Below are 8,341 nucleotides of genomic sequence, written 5' to 3'. Positions count from 1 at the left end.
TCCATATTAAATTCTATCAAGTTTTGATTCTCAATGTAGAGCCAACCAATGCATAAGAGAGTGAGTGAATCATGCATGTAGCGTTAATGTGTTATCTAGCACTTAAGTAGGTCTTCCTTGGTCGATGTGATTTGTAAGATGAACCCAGTAAACCGGAAGTAAGAGAGTATATCTAAAAAAAGTAGTAATATAATATGTCAAAATATTCATCATCAAAATGAAAATACATTTGATGATAAGATAACTACGAAGTAGAAAAGTTCAATATAAATAGATGATACTCCCTCTGTAAACTAATATAAGAGCATATAGATAACTAAAGTAGTGATCTAAACACTCTTATATTAATTTACGGAGGGAGTAACATTTTACTTCTCTAATGAAAATGGTGGGACAAATAAGAAAAAAGAGGACATGCGGCACACACTCCAGTTCTGTCGCCATCAAGTTAGGCAGCGGATATAGCGACACCGGTGCATGAGGGCAAGAATGAAATAACATGTGATAAGGACCAACCAAGTAGAGGGCCAGATGTGTTCACTTAATCCTCGAGTTCATGGGCAACGTAAATCGTGTGATTATATGTACATTTTTCTTACATAATTTTTTTGTGTGATTATAAAAAACATATATGAATTAGTGATTTTTTTTAGGAATGATTTAGTGAGAAGAATATATGAAAAAATAAAAAAAATACTTGTTAATGGGACGCACCCGATGGCCGACCAACTGAGTCCGCTGGAGGCGATGCGCGCAGAACGCAGGGACAAGGCACTCTGAAGCAAATCTGTCCTCTACTGTATCAAACTGGACTTCTGCAACAAAAGTTGCTTTTAGAAAAGTGATCATATTTGGAAACACAAATATTTTTAAAATGTCCATTTTTGAAAAACATGAATAATTCTTAAATTTTGTACATTTCTTGAAAACATGAATGATTATTTAAATTTACAAAATTTTCTTAGAATGCAAACATTATTTCCATTTTTTATTTTTTTCGAAAACATAAAAAAATCCAATATATGAACATTTTTTGAAAATGCGAACACTTATATAGCGGCGGAGGATATGCGGGAAGGTAACCCTAAAATGCTTCCGAACCCATAGATATAGTGGCGGATGGGAAGTATGCAGGCCGCTCGTATATTTCTTACGGGCCGGGATGGATATAGTGTTTCTGTTCGGGCCAAAAAAATGGCAGAAGCGCTATATGCGCCAGAATTATGCGGGTCGCCTGGACCATTTGGAACGAGAGGAATACGCGAGTGTTCCGTCAGAAGAGTGCTCCGCCGACGGTTCTACTCGCCAACATTAAAGGAGGCCACGCTTTGGGTATCAGCGGGTGCAAAAAAGTTGGGATACTTGATGACGCGAGAGTAGTTGGTCACCTTTATTTCGGGTGTTGCGGCGCTGTCTGTGTTGTAACACGAACATAAACTCTATTCCTCTTATTTAATGAATGAGGCAAATCTTTTGCCTCTCTTTAAAAAAAAGAATTATACGGGTCGGCAAGGTTTAGTTGCTCTTAGTACACCTTCACAATTGTACTAACTGAGCTCTCGGTGTGTCTGATCTTGATGGTGTTGGACGGTGTAGGATACCGTGACCAGGTTAGGACATGCAGTCCTGTGAGTTTTCATGGATTGCCCAGATTACTTCAGAAATAATTATGTCAGACTGGGCCTGATCGTGAATTGGCTAGGGTTTTGTCCATGGTTTGAGGCTGTGGGTTCAATCCAAAAATGAGAAACGGTTTGGATTAGGTTGAGTTGAAAAAACATACCGTTTGGTTTGGTCTGGATTCTAGCTAAATTTTCTTGATTGGCTTGGTTTGAATCCTGACCACCGTCGTAGTTTCCTATGGGCTAGACTGCCTTAGACACAACCCCGTCAAATACCACCGCTGGCTACAAGCACGGTCGTGTATGCTAACAAGTTACAAGTGATTTTTACAGGCGGTGCTTAATGGAGAAGACATTGCTGTGAAGAAACTCCATTACTTACGAGGATTTGATGATGGGCAATTTCACAGTGAATTCTGTCACCTTATCAAGGTCTCTCACAAAAATGTTATACGCTTAATTGGCTACTGCCACGAATCTCGGAAGGAATACATGGATCACAATGGGGAAACTGTTTTTGCCAATAAAATGGAGAGACTTCTCTGCTTTGAATATATACATGGCGGGAGCGTCGATAAACATATTGCAGGTATGTACATACAAAACAAACGATTCAGCAGTTTCATATGTCTAACTGATACGCCCTTTCTTTCCTTCCAATTGCAGATGAATCTTGTGGTCTTGATTGGCCCACATGTTACAAAATCATTAAAGGGACATGTGAGGGCTTAAATCACCTTCACAACTCGTGCAATAAGCCTATTTCCCATCTGGATTTGAAAACTTCTAACATATTGCTGGATAATAGCATGAAGCCAAAAATTACAGATATTGGTTTATCCAGACTTATTAATATGACAGAAACATGTAAAAAAGAGATATTCAGAGGAACACAGTAAGTCGATTATGTTAGAAGTCCACAATTTATGCTGATATATTGCTTTAATACATTTTTTGAATTACACTAATTGCATCTGTTATGCTGATGACATCATGCAGAGGGTACATGCCACCGGAATACGTAGACATGGGCTTAATATCTAAGAAGTTTGACGTGTTCAGTTTGGGTATCATAATTATAAAAATGATGGCTGGAAATATGGGTTACTCTCGTTATTTGAAAATGTCACCCAAAGAGTTCATTGAGCTTGTAAGAAAGAACTCATTATCACCCTAGCATGAACATTTATAGGTCTTTTTCACATTTTATGTGTTCATTTATTCTTGCATGCAGTTTATATGCTATCTTTCTATGGGAGTTTATGTTCTAATTTCACATGTAGGTAAGTGAAAACTGGATGAAGAGGTTGCATGCAATGCCGAGGTACTATTCATCGCACGAAATAGACATCCTAAGAGTGATTACATGTGTTGAGATTGCATTAAGATGTGTGGACAGGGACCGGAATAAAAGACCCTCCATATAAGATATTGTCCATGAACTGGAAGAACTAGAAGCTGAGATTGACAGAATAATGTTACTACCGCCTGATCATAGGCAGACCCTCTTGTTTAACCAAGGCCCTGGCCCAGAGTTTCCAAAAATTAACAGCCTATGTATGGCCTGTAACTTGGCCCAATACAAAATTATCCTGGATTTTAAACTCTGTTTAATTGAAGCTATTACAAACGGTTTTTCAGATGATCAGAAAATTTGGAGTGATGGGTATGGAGATGTTTACTGGGTATGTGTGACTAATTATAATATTTCCTACCTCTAGTTGGCAAATTAATAATACCGCCGTAGGCTACAATCTAGCCCATTGTGCTAATAAGTGGTTTAACAGGCATTGCATAATGGGGAAGAGATTGTTGTGAAGAGGCTTCATTCGTTGCAAGGACTTGATGACAACGGATTTTTGGATGAAATGTATAACCTTACCAAGGTTCATCACAAAAATATTGGACGATTAATTGGCTACTGCTACGAACCCTGCCTTCTAAACATTGAGCACAATGAAGAACTTGTTTCATCAAGGACAATTGAGCGAGTTCTCTGCTTTGAATATATGCGGGGGGAAAGCCTTGATAAACATATTGCAGGTAAAATATTATGATCAACAATTGGCTCTATATGTGCTAGTTCGCATGCCAAAGATAAATGATTCCCAGGCATACGCCACTTATCATTTTCTTTCCCCTAATTTGCAGATGAACCTTGTGGACTTGATTGGCCCATACTTTACAAAATTATTAAAGGGACTTGTGAGGGCTTAAATCACCTTCTTAGCGCACAGGAAAAACCTATTCTCCATCTAGACTTAACACCTGGTAATATATTTCTGGTTAAGGGCAAGACGCCTAAAATTGTAGGTTTTGGTTTGTGGAGACTTATTGACTCAACCAAAATGCATCAAACAAAGATTTTCAAAGTAACACAGTAAGTTGATGGATCATGTTATGAGAAATTTGTTTTTAGAAAACTTTTAAACAAAGTTTTTGTATTGCACTAAGCCACTAAGTGTATATATCTGTGATGCTTATGATATCTGCAGCGGGTACATGCCACCGGAATATGTAGACATTGGCTTTATATCAAACAAGTACGACGTGTTCAGTTTGGGCGTTATAATTATAAAAATGATGGCTGGAAATATGGGCTATTCTCGTTGTTTCAAAATGTCTCCTAAAGAGTTCATTGAGCTTGTAAGGAAAAACTCATTATCTACCATGAGCACCACAATTTTTTTGTGCTTATTAGTTTTTAGCGCAGTCCTTTCGCTATCTTCTAGGGGACTTTATGTTCCGATTTCTCATGCAGGTAAGTGAAAGCTGGACTAAAAGGTTGCATGCAAAGCCAGGGTATTCACCATACGAAATAGACATCCTACGACTGAGTACATGTGTTGAGGTTGCACTAAGATGTCTGGACGCCGACCGAGAAAAAAGGCCCTGTGTAGAAGATATTGTCCATGAACTGGGGGAACTAGAATCTAGGATTAAGACAATAATGTTACTACCTCATGATCATAGGAAGAAGCTCTTGACTAACCTGGGCCTTGGCCAGTACTCTGCAAAAAGTACCAGGATATATATGTCCCATAAGTTGGCCCATGATGGAGCAGTCGCCGCATATAAATCTGATTGGTCCAGGCTTGATTCTCAGTCAGACCCCACTGGTACTGCTCATGGTCAGTCGAAAGACCTAAGTCTCCAGGTATATACATCTATGGAGACCGGTGCAGATTATAATTACTATATATCTTACTTTGTACTGATTTATTCCAGTCTTAATTGTTTACTTAGTGTGCTATTACTAGTTATGGAAATCGCAGTGAACGACCCTACATGCTGTTGGTGGCCTAGAGGCCGGCATAGCCCTGTGATTCGCACAAATGTACCATCAATTTGGCAGAACACATTGAATCTTGTAGTTGTTTGCTTATATGCCTCACAACAGAACATAAGTTTGGCTTATTTTCCATTACAGTTAACGTCCCGTTAAATTAAAATAAAATTGGGTAAGAAATGTCTCTTTCTGTATTTTTTCCTCGGGTATGAGCATATGGAGCGTGCTTGTACATAACTTTCCTTACGTTTAACGCATTACAGTTTTACGCAAGCAGAGTAGGTATGTTTTCAGAGAAGCACAAGTCATATATTCTTTGTTGGATAGAAATATTAAAGTTAACTCAGAAGTGCTAATAAAAACGTTATAACAGCAACCCCTCAATAACCAATGTGACCTTACAACATTTGACCTTATGCAGGCGGAGTCTACTCCATACCATGTGACCTTACAACATTTGAGAGACATCACTGACAACTTCTGTGATAAGCGAATACTTGATAGAGGTGGTTTTTATGTGGTATATAAGGTAATCTTAAAGCATATATGTTTTAATTTTCAAAAAATAAAGAATATCACAAGTTCTCGAAAAACATAAACCATATACATATTACTTTAAACAGGGAGTGCTACCAAGTGGGAAAATGGTTGCGGTGAAGAAACTTAGGCAGCCAACAGCGAGCTCACAGGCGGAATTTGAGGAGGAGGTTAATATCCTTGTGAAGCTAAATCACCCAAATATTGTTAAGCTAGTAGGATACTGCTATGAAACACAACATCTACTCATGTCTCACGAAGGAAAATCAGTCTTTGCCGAGGAAACTCAAACTTTGTTTTGTTTGGAATGTCTACCCAACGGAAGTCTTGATAAGTATATTTCAGGTATGATATTCTACTGTGGAACAACAATTGTTTCTCTACTTCTCATCTTTCCTTGAGATTGCAGTTGTCATATTTTAACCGTTTTCGTTAAAACTGTGTCCACATGAAAGAAAAAGGAGTATATACAATAAAGTTTCGAAGTCCTTGTATCTAGAGAGAATAGCAAAGACAAGAATTATGGACTCCTTTTGTTTATAAACGCAGAGGCATCTACTGGACTTGATTGGCACATGCGCTGCAAAATAATTGAGGGGGTTTCCTATGGTCTACAGTACCTTCATGGGCAATGTAAGACAATAGGTTTCGGGGGAACCAGCACAACCCTCTAGGGGTGGTCTATCACATATATATAATGAGGTGGTATACAACGTTACAGTATACACATGTAAATACATAAGCTATACAGTCTAACACCCTCCCTCAATCTTAGCCACTTCCTAAAGAATCTAGAAGGGTAAGATTGCGCCTGCAAGCCTCAAACTGTGGTAAAGGCAATGGCTTGGTGAAGATGTCTGCAAGTTGATCCTTGGAAGAAATAAACTTGATCTGTAATTGCTTCTGAGAGACACATTCACGCACAAAGTGATAGTCAACTTCAGTGTGTTTCGTTCGGGCATGGAATACCGGATTTGCATAAAGGTATGTAGCACCGATGTTATCACACCAAAAGACAGGAGGTTGTGATTGGGATATACCCAACTCCCGGAGCAAAGACTGTACCCAGATAATCTCCGAAGTGGCATTGGCCACAGCTTTATACTCAGCCTCAGTACTGCTACGCGAGACAGTGGCCTGTTTCCGAGCACTCCAGGCAATCAGGTTAGAGCCAAAGAACACAGCATAACCCCCCGTGGATCGCCTGTCATCGGGATTGCCAGCCCAATCTGCATCAGAATATGCTGAAAGACAGCCAGAGGAGGACGGTCGAATATGCAATCCATGAGCCAGCGTGAATCTAATGTAGCGCAAGATACGCTTAACAGGAGACCAATGAGTATCACGGGGTGACTGCAGATACTGGCAGACTCGGTTAACAACAAAGGAAATGTTCAGTCGTGTGATCGTCAAGTACTGAAGACCACCAACAATACTCCTGTACTCCGTCGCATCAGAAGAAGACAGAAGCACACCATCAACAGCAGTGAGCTTGTCAGTAGTAGACATGGGTGTAGTCGTCGGTTTGCACTTAAGCATCCCAGCTCGCTGCAACAAATCCAGAGAGTACTTCTTCTGCGTCATAACAAGACCATCAGCCCGAGAAGTAACCTCCACACCAAGAAAGTAGTGAAGCTTCCCAAGGTCCTTGACCGCAAAATCAGCACCAAGCGAGCGAACAAGCGCAGTAGCAGCCGACTGAGAGGAGCTGACCAAAATGATATCATCTACATAGACCAACAAGTACATAGTAACCTCAGGCCTCTGTAGAAGAAACAGTGAAGAGTCAGCAGTTGATGATGCAAAACCATGAGCACGAAGAGCCATTGCAAGACGAGCATGCCAAGCACGAGGAGCCTGCTTCAGACCATAAAGTGCCTTGGACAGACGACAGAGATGATCAGGGCGATCCGGATCAGAAAAACCCGGAGGCTGGCGCATATAGACCTCCTCCTCCAACACACCATGAAGGAAGGCATTTTGAACATCAAGCTGATGAAGAAACCAACCTCGAGTAACGGCAAGAGAGAGAAGAAGCCTGATGGTAGTAGGCTTGGCCACTGGACTGAAGGTGTCTTCATAGTCAAGACCAAAAGGCTGTCGAAAACCACGAGCAACCAGACGAGCTTTGTAGCGCTCAATGGACCCATCAGAATGCCTCTTCACTTTGAAAACCCATTTAGAGTCAATGACATTAACCCGTGATGATGGAGGAACAAGAGTCCATGTCTGATTGCGAATGAGCGCTTGATACTCCTGCTCCATGGCCTCTCTCCAATGAGGAATGCGCATAGTAGCTTGATACGTGCGTGGCTCGGAGGATGGATCTGCAAGAGCAGCAGACATGCATGCAGCTAACCAGGCAACTGTTCCATCGTGACGTTGCTTAGGCTGAAAGATGCCACTCCGGCTGCGCGTATGTGGACGTAGAGCAGCAGCAGGAGCTGGCGAAGTCAAGGGCGATGGAGACGTCGCGGTCGGGGAAGAGCCAGACGTCGCCTCAGGAGAGCCGGTACCGGACGGCTCCGGGTTGCATGAGGTCAAAACCGGCCTGGGCGAAACCGGCCCCGATGATAGTGTCCCAGAGGCCATGGGCGAACCGAGGGCGGGCGAGGCCAGCCCCGGTGACGAGCAGCAGCAGGAGCTGGCGAAGTCAAGGGCGATGGAGACGTCGCGGTCGGGGAAGAGCCAGACGTCGCCTCAGGAGAGCCGGTACCGGACGGCTCCGGGTTGCATGAGGTCAAAACCGGCCTGGGCGAAACCGGCCCCGATGATAGTGTCCCAGAGGCCATGGGCGAACCGAGGGCGGGCGAGGCCAGCCCCGGTGACGACAGCCCAGACGCCCTGGGTGAGACGAGGGCGGGGGAGACCGGCCCCGGTGAAGACGGCCCAG

General features: G+C 42.2%; 1 pseudogene; it reads left to right on the top strand.

The window, feature by feature from the left end:
* Positions 1 to 717: 717 nt before the first annotated feature.
* LOC125527590 lies at positions 718 to 6,122 on the top strand (annotated as a pseudogene).
* Positions 6,123 to 8,341: the final 2,219 nt, after the last annotated feature.

This window comes from Triticum urartu, unplaced genomic scaffold (genome assembly GCF_003073215.2).
Source record: "Triticum urartu cultivar G1812 unplaced genomic scaffold, Tu2.1 TuUngrouped_contig_4270, whole genome shotgun sequence".
Taxonomy (NCBI): Eukaryota; Viridiplantae; Streptophyta; class Magnoliopsida; order Poales; family Poaceae; genus Triticum; species Triticum urartu.
The sequence above is the reverse complement of the archived record's forward strand: the minus strand, read 5'-3'. Positions and strand labels throughout refer to the sequence as shown.